A 21593-nucleotide genomic window follows, 5' to 3' on the forward strand; every position below is an offset into this window, starting at 1 on the left:
GACCTGATATTCTTTTCTGTTTATCTGACTGTTACTCAGGTAGATGATTCAGCCACAACCACTATTGCTGCTGCTGCAGCTGCCACACCCACACAGTGAGGGTACAAATTGGATTCAGAGCCAGAAAGATCCAGATTCAAATCCTGCCTAACACACACACACAGACAGGGTCACAAAGGCAGGATAAGCAAGCTGCTGGAGCTTGGTGGAGTAGGAAGACTGGGTGGAGACCCAGGAAGTGGGATGCCTAGAGAAATGAAGGAGTGTATTTGGGATGGCATTTGCTTTGCTTTTGTGGGGCGCCCCACATGACTAACAAAGTGGAAGAAGGCTTTCTTAACATCCCAGCTTGATAAAAGACAAGGCTTTGTGGGAAGAAGCAGGCATTTCACCAATATAGGGGAAGTGCTTCTATCCCCAGGGACACCACTGGTCCATGACTAAGTAGAGAAATCCTAAGGAGGTACCTAATGTGCCAAGGGGTTAAGTAACTGCTAGAATGTAAGCTTCTTTACAGCAAGAATTAGTTCCTTTTTTAAAATTTTGGTCTTTATATCCCCAACATACCTAATAGATGCTTAGGAAATGTTTGTTGAACTCAACTGTCCGTGACAACCCAGACAGTCCAGTGTCAGAGGCAGAATATGAGCCTACCTCTTCTGAGGGAGGGTGTGGATGGAGTCCTGGGCTCTATTCAAGAACACCTGGACTTGAATCCTGACTTTGCCGTTGGCCTCCTTGTGACCTTGGGCAAGTCATTGATTTAACCTCTTTTTCCTCATCTATAAAATTGGTGGGGTTTGAATTAAAGGATTTCTCAGGTGCCCTTATCTCTAGAGCTCTGTCCAACATACTAACTGCCAAGTCACACTGCCTCCTTCATTAACCATCAAGGGTTTTGAGTTGTTGTTGTTGTTGTTGGGCCAGACTTGGGAGTCTACTGGATGTGGGGAAGCTGTAGGTAAAGAAACTCCCTCTCCCAATGCAAACCAGCTCCTCCTTCTTTCATAAAGGGCAGTGAACAGTTTGAGAGTCTATTTAAGCAATTTTACCAGGTAGTCTGGGAGACTGTAGACTTTGGGGCTGTGCAGGCACCTCTGTACAAAGAGTGGCCTGTTCCTCTTTTCTGTTGTTGTTATCCTCTTCTTTCCCTTGACTGGTACTTTGACCAGTATCTGGGTTGTTATTTGTCTGTTTGTTTTTTGGTTTGGTTTGGTTTTGGTTTTTTGGTGGGGCAATGAGGGTTAAGTGACTTGCCCAGGGTCACACAGCTAGTAAGTGTCAAGTGTCTAAGGGCAGATTTGAACTCAGGTCTTCCTGAATCCAGGGCAGATGCTTTATCCACAGTGCCACCTAGCTGCCCCTGTTATTTGTTATTTTAAATAAACACATGTGATCACTTCCAAAAAAGTGTTTATATGATATGCTCTGAAGCTTGTACACTGTAACGATTGGAATAACGCCACCTGCTGGATGCTTACTGTAGAAGAGTTCTGCCCATGAAGGGAAGGTCTTTGAGGGCAAGACCAGGAGTCTTTTCTTTGGCGGGAGGAAGTGACGCGGACTAGTGGGAGGAGGAAGGAAGAGACTGGCGCGGACTCTGGGGCTCTTTCCTGAGGACGCTGGTGGAGAAGGGAGCTAAAAATGTGCTCTCCCTTTAATAGATAGAAATCTAGGCCTTTCTCTCTCTCTTTACCAAATTCTTATTCTCCTTAATAAATGCTTAAAAGTCTAACTCTTGCTAAAGCTTATAATTTATTGGCGACCACTCATTAGATATTTTAGACAGTTTAGCTAGAATTTTAGCCCTTAACAACACAAAAGATTTTTGTCAAACATGAAAAGATTTCAGCAATTTAAAAAAGAAGAATCTTCAGTCCTAGAGATTTACCTGAAGCATTGAGAAAGAAGTGACTTACCCAGGATCCCACAGCCATTATGAGCCAATGGCAGGATTTGAACTCAGGTCTTTCTGCATGCAACAAGGTGACACAGTGTATAGAGAGCCACTTTTACAAAATACAAAGAGTGCCAAATTTACAAAATGTATTCCTAGAGTCAGGAAGACTGATCTTCCTCACACACTTACTAGCTGCGTTACCCTGGGCAATCACTTATCCGGTTTGCCTCAGTTTCCTCATCTGTAAGAAGATCAAGGCAAACCAACCACTTCGGGTATCTCTACCAAGAAAAGCCCAGATGGGGTCACAAAGAGCAGGACCCGATTGAAACAACTCAACAACAACAAACGTTTCTGATTCAGTGGCTGGCTCTTTATCTGCTTTATGTAGCTGACTCTCAGTCACCAAAATGCCATATATATGTATACATATGAGCTCCCTTGATTATTGTAATTGTTCATTGGCATGGGTCTGCATGTGGGTCATTGAGCTGGTCTGCATTGGGAGAGGGAGTTTCTTTACCTAAACTTTACCTAAACTAAATGCCTTAAGGTTTAGGGGAAGAACAGTAGAGTCAGAGGGTCAACTCTGAGCTAAGTTGGCTGTTTGCTTTCTCTCTGATCCTTAGTAGTGCCCTCAGTAGAAGGGGATGATAACAGTGTCTTGCCCTACCTCTTAGGGTCCTTGTGAGTCACAGAGTGATGAGCCGTGGGATCTGTATTGCAGTATTTAAATGGGAGCTATAGAAAGGAATACAATTTTTCCCCAATAAAATTCTTTGGGAAAACTGCCAACTTCTGGTTTTATGATGTGACCTTGGTCTTGAACTCTTCTATAAATATGGGACTTTACTGAACAATGAAAAAACAAAGTGAAATTTAAGACTTTAGCACTATTCTTTGGTATTTCTTGCCTTAAAAAAAAAGAAATATAAAGTGGAAAAGATCACTCTGACTCCCTATGGAGAGCATCAGGGGATTCCTGACATTGCTTCAGAGGGATTTGGGGAGAGGGGAGTCTTTTTCCTTTTCCTCTTTTAACTAACCAGAGCCAAATGTTCAATCTTTCCACCCTCTGCTCCACTTTTAGGAGAAAGAAGCAGCAAGAAAAAAGGCTACTACATTGGATTTATTCAAAGCAACAACCTTTGGGATAAACCAATAATCAATCATTTAACATGAATTTATCAAGCCTCTATCCAGGATTGTGCTGGAGGCAACTTGAACTAGAACCCAAGATCAAGCATTACATTTTCAGTGTGCACATTGATAATGTATTGATAACAGCTAGCATTTATATAGTGCGTTTTGTGTGCTATGTACTGTTAAGCACTTTATGTTTGTTTTCTCAATTGATCCTCAAAATAATCCTGTTAGGTGCTATTATTACCCCGTTTTATTGATAGGAGAACTGAAGCAGAAAGTGGTTAAGTGGCTTGCCCAAAGTCATACAGCTAGTAAGTGCATGAGGCTGGATTTGAACTCAGGTCCTCCTGACTCCACACCCAGACCTCTTGTCCCTCAGGTTAAACTTAAAAGTACATCATGTAGTTCTCCCCCCCCGCCCCGCCCCCAGAGAGCTGGTTATTAAATATTTACAGGCACACCACTGCCTCTACCATTTTACCATGGGCCAGACACTGCATATGTACTGGGATCAGTTTGAATTCAGCCCAGTCTCTTACACCTTCTACAACTACAACTGACAATGAGATATGATGATGTTTTCAAGGCACTGCAAGACACTTACTCCTCCCCACCCCCACCTCCACCCACCCACCCCCACCTCAGCCCCTTTCCTGCCCCACCTAAGCACCCTTAAGGCCCAGAACTCAGCTGATCAACAAATATTTATTGTGTCTACTCTGTGTCAGGCACCTTGTGAGGTCCTGGGATACAAAAGAAAGGGAAGGAAGGAAGGGAGGAAGGGAGGAAGGAAGGAAGGAAGGAAGGAAGGAAGGAAGGAAGGAAGGAAGGAAGGAAGGAAGGAAGGAAGGAAGGAAGGAAGGAAGGAAGGAAGGAAGGAAGGAAGGAAGGAAGGAAGGAAGGAAGGAAGGAAATTTTGCATGAATTTTGGGCTTCCAACAAACAAAGCTAAGGAACTCCCCCTATCACAGACCCAAAAAGCAGTCAACCAGCCTCTACCAGGAGGCCTTCAATGGTAGAGTGTCCACTATCTCTGGAGATGAAGCCAGAAAGCCCTGACTTCAAATCTTGATCTTAACACATGCTGACTGTGTGACCGTGGATGAGATGTTAAACTTCACAGTGCTTCTGAGACAGGTATTCTTCGCTTTTACAAATATATTTTGATTACCAGGTTCCAATAGAATCCTATACATTTTATTTAATATATTTAAAAATGTGATTCTGAGAAGAGGTCCTTGGGTACCCCTAGCTTGCCCAAGGGAGCCATGAAACAAAAAGGGTCAAGAACCTCTGCTCGGGGGGGGGGGGGGGGGCAGCTAGATAGCGCAGTGGTTAAGCACCGGCCCTGGATTCAGGAGTACCTGAGTTCAAATCCGGTCTCAGACACTTGACACTTACTAGCTGTGTGACCGTGGGCAAGTCACTTTACCCCCGTTGCCTGCAAAAAAAAAAAAAATTATAAAAAAAAAAAAAAAAAAGAACCTCTGCTCGGCAACTATCCTTTAAAACAAAATGTAGCCTGAATTAGTGGAAGGTGTTTCATACCAGGAATCCCCTACACAACGAAATCACAGGTTGGGACTTTTTAAAAATAGTTCTATTTTACAACAGCCAGAAAGTACATATTTTAGAAAGATTTTCAAGGTGGCAGAACCAAAGGAGTTTCCTAATTAGCTCTGAGTCATCAGCACAACTTATTCACAACCATCCTGATGAATTATAGCTATCCCTTATTGGAATTGTGGCCTGTTGTTTTTCTCAATCATTAGTGGTGGGAAAGAAAGTGGCTTATATTTCTTCTAAAGCCAAGAGGGCTGGGCATTTCAATAAGCTTTGCCAAACTCACTCCCCAGTGATGACTCTGAGGAAGGGGAGGCGGCAGACTCCAGACCCTGGGCTCCTTTTTCAACGGGGGAAGAGAGGGCTCACTCCACATGTCGATGAAAGTGAACTTGAGGTCGGCAGGAGCATTGCTCCACTTCTCACTAGCTCCACCTCCTCCTCCTTTTAAGAGCTCCTGGCAGTTCAGATTGATGCCTTAATAAAGTCAGAGGATCTTGAACCTCAAAATACCTATCCATCCATCCACGGATCATGGTCTATAAAACCATCAAAAAGAATGGACCAAGGCCCCTCCACTGAGAGGTGTCTGGTCTGGCAGGTGTTATCGGATACCAGAATCTCATATGAAAACAAACCTCATCCCTTTAACATTTATTTCTGTCACCAAGTTTATTCCCAACTCCACATAAATATAATCTATTCCCAGGAAGAGCTGGTAATAGGAAGGATCTGGGGGAGAGGGCAATGAAAGCACCATCCAATGCCCTAAAATGATGTTAAGAAAATAGTAGCCCCTGCTATACCTCAGTAATCAGTACTATTACAGAAATAATCACACCACTACTACCACTACTACCACCACTACTACCACCGCCGCCATTACTACCACTATTACCACTACTGCTACTACTACTACTTACTATTACCACTGTATTTATAGAGCATTTTGAGTATTACAAAGTGCTTTATAGATATAAGACAACTACTATAATTCCAGAAAGGAAAGTCATCACCACCAAAGCCCTGATGCTAACTCCCTCGGCATCAGAAATGAATATGGTTTTATCAATGGAAATGGCATTAAAGATGTGTTGATGGGGGCAGCTAGGCAGCACAGTGGAAAGAGCACTGGCCCCGGATTCAGGAGGACCTGAGTTCAAATCCAGCTTCAGATACTTGACACTTACTAGCTGTGTGACTCTGGGAAAGTCACTTAACCCTCATTGCCATGCAAAAACCTGAAGTATTACTATATGTTTTACTGCTGTACCCTAAGGACCATGGGAATCTTTCCCCCCGAGTTGCAGACAAAATGTCCTAGATGTGTAATCTTCCCTTGAAGAATGTGAGCCCCTTGGAAAGAAGGATTACCTTTATTTCCATACCATTAGCTCTTAGCACAGTGATATACAGATGGTAAGTCCCTCATAAGTGATTCTGCATTCATTTGTGATCTCAATTGAAATTATACAACCATTCTGGGAGATAAATACTAGAAATATTATCTAACTTTTACAGATGAGGCAACTGAGACTAATAAAGTACTGTAAGAGCTAGGATTCAAACCCAAATCTCCCTGAGTCCAATCAATGAGCATCTATTAAGTGGCAGTTATGTTTGGGGAGCTGGACATGACACTGTCGATGGAGAAAGGTTAGTGAGAGTACTAGTATTCAAGGTAAATTGAATGGGAAGTACAAGTATATCTGTTTATGTATTTGGGGATGGGGTGAGTAAAACCATTCTTGCCCTCAAGGAGCTTACATTTTCCATCCATCCTCAATGCCAGGCTTCCATGAGAACAAACCCATTTCCTCTGATGTTTGCTTGATCGGTGTTTCCTCAGATTGTGCAATGACAGTGTGGTGTGTGTGGACTCAGGAATTATTAAACATACATAGTCACAGCTACAAAGATCTTAAGGGAAAGCCAAAATAAAACGTAAATAATTATTAGTTTTAAAAAATCCAAATTTGGTGATATAATTACTGCGTCATGAAATAAAGATATCATGGAGCCTAAACAGTGTAAGTCTATATACAGAGCACAGCCAAGGGTCTACTAATCACAGTAATGGGAGAATAGAATGTCCTGAAACAGTTAATCAATTAGATTCCATAAATAGTCCAAAGCACATTATGTTGGCCAGGGAGTGGGACACCATATCTGGAAAGGAGAAGGTGTGTAGTAAACCAAGAGCTGTACTTGGGGTCAGAAAGACCTGGGTTCAAATCCCACCCCAGGTACTTATGACTTGTGTAACCTTGGGCAAGACACTAATTCTTTCTCAGCCTCTGTTTCCTCATCCATAAAATGAGGAACTTGGGTTTGACAACTTCTAAGGTCCTTGTTGGGTCTAAATCCTATGATCCCAGGAATTGGCTCCATCCTCATTTCCACCTCTTGGAATTCCTAGGTTTCTTCAAGACAAGAGTAACTAGAAAAACAACGCCCAGATTCCAAGGGTAAAGGGTAGAGGAGAGTGACTTAGAACCCCATCTTGTTCACCCCACTCAGTGAGTGAATTTTTTTTTGCCCCATACAAACAATCCTCACACTTTGTTGTATGAGTTACCCTCTTCAGAATATTCGACAGCTTGTTAATTTCTTTCTAAAATGTAGTGTTCACCATTGAATAGAATATTCCTGATGTAGTTGAATCAAGTCAAAGTACAGAAGGACTAATCAATTAGTCAAGCATTAATTAGCACCTACCATTTGTTAGGTACTGTGCTAGGTGGGGGAGATAAAAAAATAAATATGGAATGGTCCCTGCTCTCAGGAGTCTTGCATTCTATAACACACACACACACACACACACACACACACACACACACACACACACACACACACACATGGTTTTGGACAACATTCCTCACATTATCTACTCCAAGATTACATTAGGTTTTATGGATGTTCTATCACACTGTTGCAATTCATTAAAACCCCTAAATCCTTTTTTCTTTCTTTCCTTCCTTCCTTCCTTCCTTCCTTCCTTCCTTCCTTCCTTCCTTCCTTCCTTCCTTCCTTCCTTCCTTCCTTCCTTCCTTCCTTCCTTCCTTCCTTCCTTCTTTCTTTCTTTCTTTCTTTCTTTCTTTCTTTCTTTCTTTCTTTCTTTCTTTCTTTCTTGTGGGGCAATGAGGGTTAAGTGACTTGCCTAGGGTCACACAGCTAGTAAGTGTCAAGCGTCTGAGGCTGGATTTGAACTCAGGTCCTTCTGAATCCAGGGCCAGTACTTTATCCACTGCATCACCTAGCTGCTCATCTCTTCCCCCCCAGTTCTTTTTCACATGAAATATTTGTCATATAGCTATGTCTCCCCATCTTGAACTTATGAAAGTGATATTTTAACCCAAGTCTAAGAAGTCACATTTCTCCTTATTAAATCTAATCTTATTGGCTATAGTTCATTTTTCTAACCTCTCCAGGCTTATTTTCCCTTTGTATCCTCATTCTGTCATTCAATGCCTTAATTAGGCCTTCCAGCTTTTTGTCAACTGTAAAATTCACAGAATTGTAGAATCCTAGACTTAGAGCTGAAAGAATGTTTGGCGGCCACCTTGTCCAACCTCCTCCTTTTGTGAATGAGGAACCTGAGGCCCTGAGAAAGTTCACACGGGTAGTCAGAGGGGAGATCTGAACCCAGGCCCTTTGATATCAAATCCACTTTTCTTTCCACTGTCTCACACTGCTTCAAAATTATTATATTCCTTTAAGGCACTGATCAAAATGTTCAATGGCACAGGACCAAGGACAAATAAATCCCTGATGGACTCCACTGGAAATTTACCTCTACCATTAACACCATTAATACCATTAATGACAATTCTTTTGCCACCAAGTGTTCAATCAGTTCCAAATACATCCTTATATCCTTGGCAGCTAGTTGGCACAGGGATGAGAGGAATGGACCTAGAGTCAGGAAGGTCTGAGTTCAAATCCAACCTCAGACACTTACTAGATGATCCTGGGCAAGTCACTCTGTGAGGTCTATGGCAGAAACAAAGCATGCTTTGATGCTAGAGTATGGTGGGTATTATGACATTCAACAAGGAAACAATTCCACTGAGAAATCTTGAAATCTTGGTTTATAAGGGATTCATGAGTTAGCGAGCTGATGGAAATCTAACCCATGCATAGTCATTGATACACTGGCCAATATACCTGTTCATATAAAGACCCAGAGAATGGATAGGTCCCTATCAGGACTATTAAGCATAACCAGCTATTGCTCATATGAAAATTAGTTGGGCTTTCTAACAAGCAGGTGGAGGGAATCTCTGGACAATCACCCTGATGAAGGCTGAGAAAAAGAGACTATCTGAATCAGGGATGGGAGCTAAAGGTGATACTTGCAGCAAAAGAGGCCATGCGTGCCATCACAGAGTAAGAGAACTGAACCCAGAAGCACCCTGTCCTGCTGGGAACTTTTATGGAGATTCCTAGGATACAGAGTCATGAATATACTGATAGCCAGCTGGCCCCTGCTGCCAGCCCAGGTGTGCACAAACAATTTTGTCATGATCCCAATGCCCTCAGAGGAACAGAGAGTTTGAGAGAGAGCTAAACCCATCAGAATACTCACTAGACTAAGTTATGATGTTACAGGTAAACATGAAGATAGAGTTACACACAAATTTAGACCACGATATGAAAGATTTGCCCATATGGCGTGTGCCTTGCATATAATTATGCATGTTTGTTACAACAAATGTTAATTACTGCATGTGGGAGTATGTTTCTTATTCTGCTGTTATGTTCACTTGACAATGTTTTACCTTATGTTCATTCTATAGCAATGTCTGTTTATTTTTATGTATATACTAATAGTTAAGTTGGGCAGCTAGGTGAGGCAATGGATAGCATGCCAAGCCTGGAGTCAGGAAGACTCATCTCCCTGAATTCAAATCTGACTGATCTTCCTCACACACTTACTAGCTGTGTGACCCTGGGCAAGTCACTTAACCCTGTTGCCTCAGTTTCCTCATCTGTAAAATGAGCTGGAGAAGGAAATGGCAAACCACTCCAGGATCTTTCCCAAGAAAACCCTAAATGGGGACAGGAAGAGTCGGACACAACTAAAAAAATGACTGAAGGACAACTGAATTAAGCCATAAATGATAATCCATGGACCCACTGTCTGGGGGAAAAGGGCAGAAATAATATAAAGCCATGCCTGCTCACTACAGGGTGTTGGGGATTAAAAAATCCCTTTCTCTTTACCAAGAAGAGATTAGTGGTCGCCGCCTGGACACTCCTGGGATGTGTCTCCTTTCCTTCAGAGGATCTTGTCGGGGTAACCATTTGCCAGAATCACAAATGAGAAGAGCAGGGGTCTCAAGTCATCCACAAGAGACAAAGTTTCATCACAGGATGCTGAATAGTTATGTGTGTGGTTGGTCAGTATATATTTGTCAGTGGAACAAACTTAAGTAATGTAGCATTAGAACTTTCACAACGATGTATCAGGAGAAGATATTTTTCGGCTAGTACAACCAAAATATTCTGTTAGTGCATTCTATCTAATCATACATATATATCTTGTTCTTGAGTTAAGTTATATTATTTTATATAGACACAATGATTGTGTTATTGTTGCAACAAGCTAGCTTCACCCAAGTTTGAATGGAAGAAGACAATATGTAAAAACTATACAGTCTAGTATATATCGATATCGATCTGCCTGTCTCTCTATCTATTTATCTATATGGTGTGTGCTTTGGCCCATGTAAGCTATATGTATGTATACATTAGTGTACAAACTTTGCTTTGCTTGGTTGTTTATGATTGATTACTCTGTACTTTTGCATGTACTTTTGAACTATTTGTGTGTTATTCCTTGCATATAACTAAGGCATGTTGTTACTGTGGCAACAAATGATGCTTCATACAACGCAATGTCTATTAGGCATATTGTTAATGTGCTTTTGTTTTATTTTAGTTTCAGTGGTACCATAGATTAGTTATTTGGGATGCCAGGGAAATTACCCTTATTGTTTTTAAAGAACTAATGTTTGTATTTATGATTTATAGTTACAAGTTTCAAGTTGATTTTTAAGGGACTGAAAAAAGTTTTGGCAAAGGGGAGGAATGTGATCTGGTTTTCAAGCATGGTACATTTTCATAAATCTTATTGGTAAAAAATGGTTATTTAATGATCCATATCTAAGTTAGAAATAGAGCTGGACAGAACTTTGAGAGAGGACATGCATGCACACCTAGTTGCAGGCTATCTTCAGGGAAAGGGCCAGGGAGAGAGTGAGAAAGATTTTGGAAAGAAGCAAACATGTAGAGGGGCATTGACATGCTCCTGATTTCAATCTTCCTACACTAGAGATTTCAAGGAATTTCCCCTTTTGTGAGATCAAGGGTTCTCTATTTGGTGAGCTGGAATATCTTACTCTCAATGGAATACTCATTTGCTTCATGCATTGCCTAGTACATTCTAATCTGAATAATTTCTCTAATTTCTGCTTGCTATTGGTTGGATAAATGGATTTCTTTACTAATCGCATCTATTATAGTCTTTTTGTAAGTAACATTTGGTTGGAAGGGAGTCAAGTCTTTGGATATAGCTTGGGACACTCCTTCCCATTAAAGGATAGTGACTAGGAAAGTAGCTTGAACCTAAAAGCCACTTCCCCAATTCTAGCAATATTTAAGGAAACAGACATAATTCTAGTTCCACATCCCGTTTTTGAGGAGAGCAGAATAGGCCAGCCTCATAGCCCCAAGAATCTGGGAAGAAATTAACATCTTCCACAGAAAAGAGTGGGCAAGATCCTGGAAAACCACCATGCCTCCCTGCATGCTGCATTTAGGTAAACTATTATGTACATACATGCAGCTTATATGTGCCAAAGCACACACCAGATAGACAACTGAGTGTATAGTTTTTGCATACTGTGAGTGTGCATTAGAGTGTGAGGTCCTTGAGCATGGGGACTTGTCTTTGCCATTCTCTGTTTGGCACACTGCCTGGCATATTGTAAATGCTTAATAAGTGCTTATTGACCAATCCAACCAGTATTCTCTGGGGCCCAATAGATCAGAGAAAGGCACCATCTGCATGCTGGCCTTCCTGGGTCTGGTTGTTAAGAAGTACCCACTAAGCATCTCAGGAACAACAAGGAAAAAAACCCTAAAAAATAGCTTCCAAAATGTTCCAGGAAAGAACACTGGGTTCTTTGCTGAGAGTTTCAAATGAAAGGCCAAGGGAGAGAATGAGAGCAAACACGTCCCTTCAAATAGAATTTGACAGAAAATGTGGCTCTAACAAGGCTTGGGCTTGACCTGCCCTTTCTCCTTGAGCTGAGTGTCATGGTGACCTTGGGGCTTGTTTAAGGTGATGCAGTTAAACATTTACAACTCTCAGAACCTCATTGGAAATAACAGCCCAACCTAATTCTCCCTACATGGATCAGTGGCTCTCTTCTGTGAACAGATCTTGTCTCCCTGAGGCCCAGGACAGAGCCTCCTCTTTGGAGTCAGCACCATCCAAAACATCAATGGGCCCTAGGGAATAATACCAAGCTTGGCCACATTTTCAGTGTCCTCCACTACCAGTTGTTAGGCTAACATCAGTGTGATATCCCCCCAAGGCCCAGTGAAGGATCTGGGTCTGCAGATGGGCTGGGCAGAATCAATGACTTTGCACTTTGTTTGGGCAACCACAGAAGTAATGATTTCCAAAGTGATATTCTTCCCCCCACCCCTACCCCTCCAGGGATAGGTTGTATAAAGGTTATTGTAGGTGGGAAGAGGGAAAGCATTATGGTCCTGATCAGAGCGCTACTGCGTGAGAAGAAACCTCAGACACAAACAGTGATTTAGGCCAGGAAAGTCAATAACAGTCTTACCGCAGCAGCTTTTAGAAGGCCCTTTTCCAGTCTGAGGAAAGTTGTTGCTGATGTAGGTTGTGGGAGGACATTGAACATCTTTGTTCATTTGTTCACTTATGCACTCATTATTTCCTTCCTCCCTTTTTCGCTTCCTTCCTCTCTCCCTCCTGTCTCCTTCCCTTGCTTCTTTCCCCTTCCCTCTCCCTTCTTTTCTTCCCCTTTTCCCTCCCTTCTTTCCCCCTCCTTTCTCCCTTTCTTCTTTATTTCCCTCATTCCTTCATTTCCTTTATCCCTTCCTTCATCCCTTCTATTCTTGTTTGACAATGATAACCAGAGACGATTGTTCTATCTTTCAAGTAATCTTATCCCTCCTTAATATATGCATAAGAAACACTTCATTGGGAGAGAACTGTTTAGGCTGCATTTTGCTCTAATAAATCAAATAATCAAATGATTTCTTTCTTTCTTTTTTGTCTTTTTTTGTCTTTTTTTCTTCTTTTAGTGAGGCAATTGGGGTTAAGTGACTTGCCTAGGGTCACACAGCTAGTAAGTGTCAAGTGTCTGAGGCTGGGTTTGAACTCAGGTCCTCCTGAATCCAAGGCCGGTGGTTTATCCACTATGCCACCTAGCTGCCCCTCAAATGATTTCTTTTCTTTCTTTTTTTTTTTTTAGTGAGGCAATTGGGGTTAAGTGACTTGCCCAGGGTCACACAGCTAGTAAGTGTTAAGTGTCTGAGGCCGGATTTGAACTCAGGTACTCCTGAATCCAGGGCCGGTGCTCTATCCACTGCGTCACCTAGCTGCCCCTCAAATGATTTCTTATAACCAACTTCTCTAATAACAAATTGTGTCTGGTTACCAAGGACCAGTCTAGCTAAGTGTGGACAATCTCATGAATGGGGTGGCCACTAACTATATGGTGAATTCTCTGGCCATAGCAGTCCACAAAACAAGGAAAAATACAACATAGCCCTTGGTCCTTCTAGTTCAACAGTGATGGTAAGAGAAGGTGTTGAGAGTCACACAACTTTTAAAACATTTATTAATATTAGCTGAACTGTTGTTTGGTTGCTTAAATGAGTATCTCCCCCAGCCATCAGCCATCCACCCGAGGTTATGTCACTCATCTGCCTGCCAGGATGACCTTCTCCTCCCTTCCCAGATGAGATGAGGAAACTGGGATCCAGAAGAATGAACTGACTCGCCCCAAGCCACACGAGGACGAAGCAGAATTGAAATTTTAAATGTAGTAAGGCAAACATCTTCGGACCTAGCCAATGTAGGAATTTCTTTTGCCAGACCATGTATTAAAGGATTTAATTTTCTTTCTTTAAAAAAATGTTCAAGGAAGGGATAAGGAAACATTAATACAATAAAAATTATTAAAGCTATTAAATAATATATGTGAAGTATTTTGTAACCCTTAAAATGCTGTATTAGCAAGGATGATGGTGACGGTGATGACAATGATATCAATTCCTCTAGGTGCATGCCCTTTATTGCTTAAGATGGGAACTAGGAGACCACTACCACATCCCAGGCTGACAAAGGACTGTTTGCCTCTTACTCCATCCTTGGCTAATTCTTCTACCCAAAAAAATCAACAGTCAAATGATGACAACAACATCTTTGTTCAGACCTGCTCCCCAGGGCTGCTCCTTTACCCATCCCTTTGAATTCCTCTTTTAGCTGGGGGTAAAAGCCACCAAAGCGAAATGAGCCAGTGAGTACTTCTAAAGTTGTTCTTGTACTCTGCTGCCCATTTGGCCTAACTAGACAAGAATTCTTTTCCAAGTCAGGTAGATTTTGAGTAAATGATTCCATCTGAATCATATCTGGTTGGCCCTGTTTTCCACCTTTGTTTTACCCAAGCTGAATTTGATCAATATTGTGAAGCCCTTTGTAAAACTGTCCACTGCCACTTAACACTTACTAGCTGTGTGACCCTGGGCAAGTCACTTAATCCCAATTGCCTCACAAAAAAAAAACAAAAACAAAAAAACAAACAAAAAAAACTGTCCACTGCCCAGGTGTTCGTGAGGCAGGACATTAACTTAAGTAGCCCACAAAATGCAGTGGGCTGGGAGGCATAGGAGAATCCTTATTTAAGAAGCCATTTAGTCCAACCCTCTCACTTCACAGATGAGTAAAGTGAGGCCCAGAAAGGTCAAGTGATTTCACAGGATCATGGCTTCCTTGCTCTAGAGCTAGAAGGGATCTTAGAAGCTATCAAGTCCACCCCCTCATTTTACAGAAAAGGAAACTGAGGCCCTGCGAGGTTAGGCAACTTGCAGAAACACACAATAAGTACGAAGCTGGATTTGAACCTGGATCCTCTGGCTCTCAGCCCAGTATTCTTTTCACTGTGCCACAAGGCATCTGAAGTAATGAGCCAAGAATAGTCAAGCATCCTCTAACTCACTGACTGCCACTAGGTGTTACTTTAGCCTCTGGTCTGGATCCTGAGGATGAGAGATGCCAGCTTCCCGCCAAGAAACACAGCCAATAGCCAAACCACATGGAAACTTGCCCATTCTACAGGTCTCTTTGGATGGCCCAAGCTCTGTCTGCTTCTCGAGCCCACTTAAGAGAGCTGACCCCCCTCACCTCAGCCATAGGCAACCGCAGACCTCAGCAGGCTCCTCAGAGGTTCCCTAATGATGACTCCTTGACGCCATTCTTCAAGGCAACTTTTGGTGTTTGGTTTCATGTGGTTTCATGCTATAATAACAACCATCCTTCTGACTCCAAGTTGGAGGCCACCAAGAGCCCATCCGAGATTATTTATTAGCTTTGGCCAAATCCAGGTTTAGTTCTTCTTTTTGGTGCTCCTTTTATGGCCACTGTGAGTGGACCCAGACTGGACACACAGTACACAGTGATGGGTTAGGCACTACCATAGCTCTTGTTGCTCATCTTCCAGACTAGACAAAGGTTTCACTATGCAACACTAGAGGGAACAGTGGCTGATTTAAAAACTCAGCCTTCCCCTGGTCCATTTGACCTCTCACCATCCAGTTTCTCTACCTTCTAAAAACTTAGAGACAAACATGTACTGTGGGAATTCCCATGTGATGAAACTTCCTCAGTTAAAAGGTAGGAACCTCCTCTGCAACTTCTATAGTCCCAGAGAGTGGAAGCGGCAATCCTAAATTCACACAGCCCACATCATCGTGCATTTATTAAGCACCTACTGTGTTCTAGGCACTGGGCTAAGCACTGACGTGCAATGAAAGGCAAAAGCATAATCCCCACACTCAAGTTGATCACATTCTAATGGAAGTAACAACATGCAAGCACTATGAGCGTACATGATATATAGAACACAGATGGGAGTTCATCTCAGGGGGATGGCACTAGCAGTATGGGAAGAGGGAACTGAGAAAGGCTTCTGGAAGAAGATGGAATTTGGACTGAATATTGAAGGAATACGAAAGGGAGGGATGAGAGAGAAGGACATTCCATCATGCATGGGGGACAGCCAGTGAAAAGACACAGGGTCAGGATATGGAGTGTCATTTGGAAGAAAGTAGAGGCCAGCAAACTTGGATTGTGGAGCACACAGAAGAGAGGAAAGTGTAAGAAGACCAGAAAGGCAGAAAGGAAGCAGGTTGTGAAGGGCTTTCAATGATAGAGGATTTTATATTTGATCCCAAAGACAATAGGGAACCACTGGAATTTATGGAGGAGGAGGTGTCATAGTCAGACCTTCACTTTAGGAAAATCACTTTGGCGGTCAAGATGGAGGAATGGGTAGAGACTTGAGATAGGGAACCAACCAGCAGCTGCTGCAGCAGTCCAGGAACGGGGTGATGAGAGCCTGTTCCAGAATGGCAGCAGTGTGAGTGGAGAGAAGACCTTTGCTAGAGATACTGTGAAGGTATAAAGGGAGTAAGGGAAGAGAAGAGGCATTCATTTTTGTATATATTTTTAGAATTTGTTTTAATCAGCCAAGATCCACCTTCTCCTTCTATTCCTAACTGAGAACACAAGAAAAACATTACCCATTGCAATCATTTATAGTCAATCAAAGCAAATTTCCACTTTGGCCATATTGAAAAATGTATCATTCTACATGATTGAGACACATTTCTTCATTAGTTCTCTGGAATCCTGATCATTATGCTGCTAAAATTTCAGCATAATAGCATTCCATTGTATTCACATATCATAACTTATTTATCCACTCCCCAATTTATAGGTACTCTCTCAGATTCCCATTCTTTGCCAACTCAAAAAGAACTATAAATATTTTTGGTATATCTTAGGAGTTTGTTTTGCTTAAGACTGGTCCCTCCCTTAATTTACCTCTCTTCTAATTCCCCATCCCCCCTTTCTTTCCTTTCCCTCCCATTTGCCTCCTGAATAAAATGTATTTTTTCTTTTTTTAATATCTTTTTATTTATTTCATTAAACATTTCCAAAGTACATGTTAAAATGTTTTAACATTCTTTCTTTTTTAAATTTTGAGTTCCAAATTCTCTCCCTCCATCCCACCTCTCCCTCACCCATTGAGAAGGCAAGCAACATGATATAAATTATACATATGAAGTTACACTAAACATATTTCCCTATTAGCCATACTGTGAAAGAAAACACACACAAAATAAAATTTTAAAAGTATGTTTCAATCTGCACCCAGAATTCATCAATTCTCTCTTTGGTGGGGGATAGCATTTTTCATCACGAGTCTTTTGGAATTGTCTTAGGTCACTGTATTATTGAGAAATGCTAAAGTCATTCACAGTTGATCATTGTACAATATTGTTGTTACTACGTACAATTTTCTTCTAGTTCTAATCACTTCACTTTATATCAGTTCATGTAAGTTTTCCCAGCTTGTTCTCAAACTATGTCCCCATACATTTCTATTTTTAATAAAGTATTTTATTTTTTTCCTGTTACATGTAAAGATAGTTCTCAACTTTTGTTTATACAAGCTTTCCAATTTCAGATTTTTCTCCCTCCCTCCCCTCCCCTAGACAGCAGGTAATCTAATATAGGTTATATATATATATATACATATACATATACATATATATATATATACATTCACATACATACACACACATATATATACATATATACACACACACATACATATATATATATACCTATACATTTCTTAAAGCACAATGGTATTTTATCACAATCATATACCACAATTTGTTCAGATGGGCATCCCCTCAATTTCCAATTCCTTTTCCTTTTCTTTCTTTTTTAAATCTCTTTGGGAGGGGCAGCTAGGTGGCGCAGTGGATAGGGCACCGGCCCTGGATTCAGAAGTTCCTGAGTTCAAATCCAGCCTCAGACACTTGACACTTGCTGGCTGTGTGACCCTGGGCAAGTCACTTAACCCCCATTGCCCCGCAAAAAAAAAAAAAATCTCTTTGGGATACAGACCTAGTAGTGGTATTGCTGATTCAAAGGGTATGCACAGTTTTATAGCCCTTTGGGCATAGTTCCAAATTGTTTTCCAGAATGGTTGGATCTTTTCACAACTCCACTAGCAGTATGCTAGTCAATTTTTCTATATGTCCTCAAACATTTATCATTTTCCTTTTGTCATAATAGCCAACCTGACAGGTGTAAAATAATATCTCAGAGTTGTTTTAAATTGGAGTCAGGAAGACCTGAGTTCAAATTTGGCCTCAGATTCTTACTAGTTATGTGAGCCTGGGCAAAACACAACCCTGTTTTCCTCAGTTTCTTCATTTGCAAAATGAGCTGGAAAAGGAATGACAAACCACTCCAGTAGCTTTGCCAAGAAAACCCTAAATTTGGTCACAAGGAATTGAACCCTACAGAATGACTAAACAGCAAAAATTATTTTTTTTAAATCAGTAGTGATTTAGAGGATGTTTTCATGTGATTGTTGATAATTTTGATTTCTCCCGAAAACTGCCTGTTTATATCTTTAACCATTTATTAATAGGAGAATGGCTCTTTCACTCAGTTCCCAATATAATTGAGAAATGGGGCCTTTGTCAGAAAAATTTGCTGTAACATTTTTCCTCCAGTTTATTGTTTTCCTCCTAATTTTGGCTATATTAGTTTTGTTTGTGCAAAACCTTTTTAATTTCATGTAATCAAAATTATCCATTTTGCTTCTTGTGATTTTTTTATCTCTTATTTAGTCATAAACTCTTCCATTGTCCATAGATCTGACAGGTATATTTTTCCATGTTCCTCTAATTTATTTATGATATCACCCTTTATCTAAATCATGCACCCATTTTGACTTTATATTGGTATATGGTGTGAGATGTTGGTCTATGCCTAGTTTCTTCTAAATTGCATTCCATTTTCCCAGCAATTTTTGTCAGATGTTGAGTTCTTACCCCCAGATCTTAGATTTTTTGGTTTATTAAACATTAGATTACTATGATCATTTACTACTGTGTATTGTGTACCTAATCTATTCCACTGCTCCACCACTCTACTTCTTAATTAGTACCAGATTGTTTTCATGATTACTGCTTTATAAGATAGTTTGAAATCTGGTACTGCTGGGCTTCCTTCTTTCACATTTTTTTGTTCTTGATTCCTTTGATATTCTTGAACTTTCAACCTTCCAGATGAATTTTGTTATGATTTTTTTCTAGATCTATAAGTAAATTAAATTAGGTGGAATTGTCGTTTTTATTATACTGGGTCAGCCTAGCCCTAAACAATTAATATTTCTCCAATTATTCAGATCAGTGCTTACTTGTGTGAAAACTGTTTTGTAAATTGTGTTCACATAGTCCCTGCATTTGTCTTAGCTAGGAGACTCCTAAGTATTTTATATTGTCTGTAGATATTTTAAATGGAATTTCTCTTTCTATCTACTCCTAACAGGCTTTATTGGTAGTATGTAGACTTGATGGTGATTTATGTGGGTTTATTTTATATCTTGCAACTTTGCTGAAGCTATTAATTATTTCAAGTAGTTTTTTAGTTGATTCCTTAGAATTCTCTAAGAATACCATCATATCATCTACAAAGAGTGATAGTTTTGTTTCCTCATTGCCTATTTTTATTGCTCCAAATTCTTCCCTTTGTCATTACTATAGCTAGCATTTCTAATACAATTTTGAATAATAGTGGTGATAATGGACATCCTTGCTTCACCTCTAATCCTATTGGGAAGGCTTCAAGAGTAGCCCCATTATAGATAATGCTTATTCTTGTAGCTAGAAGATACTTGTCATTTTAAGAATGGCTTCATTGATTCCTATGCTTTCTAGTGTTTTTAATAGGAATGGGTATTGTGTTTTGTCAAAAGCTTTTTCTGCATTTGTAGTTATATGATTTTTGTTATTGATATAGTCAACTACATGTATAATTTTCCTAATGGTGAGCCAGCTCTGAATTTCTGATATAAATCCCACCTACTCACAGTATATGATTTTTGTGATATAGTGCTGTAATCTGCTTGCTAGTATTTTATTCAACATTTTTGCATTGATATTCATTAAGGAAATTGCTTTATAGTTTTCTTTCTGTTTTCATTCTTCCTACTTTAGGTTTCAAAACCATATTTGTGTCATAAAAGGCATCTGATAGGACTTTTTCTTTACCTATTTTTTCAAATAGTTTATATAGTTTGGGATTAGCTGTTCCTCAAATATTTGATTAGAATTCACTTGTAAATCCATCTGATCCTTGGAATTTTTTTCTTAACAAATTCATTTATGGCTTGTTCAATTTTTTTTTCTAAGATAGTTATTGAAGTATTCTGTTTCCTCTTCTGTTAATCTCAGCAGTTTATATTTTTTAATTATGCATAAAATTCACTCAGATTCTCAGATTCTGACTCAGATGAGTTGGGAAAAAATAACTCTTAGTAATTGTTTTAATTTAACCTTCATTAATGGTGCTTTAACCCTTTTCACTTTTGATACTGGTAATTTGGTTTTCTTCTTTCTTTTTTTAAGTCAAATTAACCAATAGTTTATTTTATTGTGTTTTTTTTCATAAAACCAGCTCCTAGTTTTATTTATAGTTCAATGGGTTTTTTCCCTTTCAATTTTATTAATCTCTCCTTTGATTTTCAGGATATCCATTTGGTGTTTAGTTGGGAATTTTTAATTTGTTCTTTTACAATTTTACTATTTTGTATTATTTTGTATATTATATTATTTAAAATATATTATATTATTTACCATTATTTTACTGCAGTTGCATGCCCAATTCATTGATCTTCTCTTTCTCCCTTTTTGGACATATGTTTAGAGATATAAAACTTCCCCTCAATACTGCTTTGGTTGCATCCCACAAGTTTTGATATGTTGACCCATTGTTGTCATTCTCTTTATTGAAATTATTGTGTCTATAAATTGTTCTTTGACATAGATTATTTACTTTCCAATAAAATTGTGGTCTACACTTCCACTGCCCTTTATTGAATTTAATTTTTTCATTATGGTCTGGAAAGGGTGCATTTAATATTTCTACTTTTCTCCATTTGTGAAGTTTTTATGCCCTATTACATGATCAATTTTTGTGAAGGTGTCAAGTCCAGTTGGGGAAAGGTATACTCCTTTCTATTACCATTGAATTTTCTCTATCATATCTCACTTTTCTATGATTCTATTGCTCTCTTTAACTTCTTTCATATTTATTTTATGGTTAGGCTTATCTAGTTCTGAAAGGAGAAAGTTGAAATCCCCCACTAATATAATTTTACTTTCTATTTCCTCCTGTAATTCGTTTAATTTTTCCTTTAAAACTTTGGGTGCTCTTCCATTTGGTATATATGTATATACACATATGTTTAGTATTGCTATTACTTCATTGTCTATGGTGTCTTTTAGAAAGATGTAGTTTCTCTGCTTATCTCTTTTAATTAGATCTCTTTCAGCATTTATTTTGTCTGAGATCGCAGTCACTACCCCTGACTTTTTTGCTTCAGTTGAAGCATAATAGATTCTGCTCCAGTTAATTTAACTCTGGGTGTTTCTGTTTCAAGTGTGTTTCTCATAAACAACATATTGCTGGATTCTGGTTTCTAATCCTTTCTGTTATCTGCTTCCGTTTTGGGGGTGAGTTCATCCCAGGAGTGAAATGCATTTTTGCACCCAATTCTGTATATGTGTGAGCATTCTTTCTTCTTTTGACCAGCCCAGATGAGAGTAAGCTCTGTTAGCTCCTTTCTTC

Source organism: Dromiciops gliroides, chromosome 1, assembly GCF_019393635.1.
Source record: "Dromiciops gliroides isolate mDroGli1 chromosome 1, mDroGli1.pri, whole genome shotgun sequence".
Lineage (NCBI taxonomy): Eukaryota > Metazoa > Chordata > Mammalia > Microbiotheria > Microbiotheriidae > Dromiciops > Dromiciops gliroides.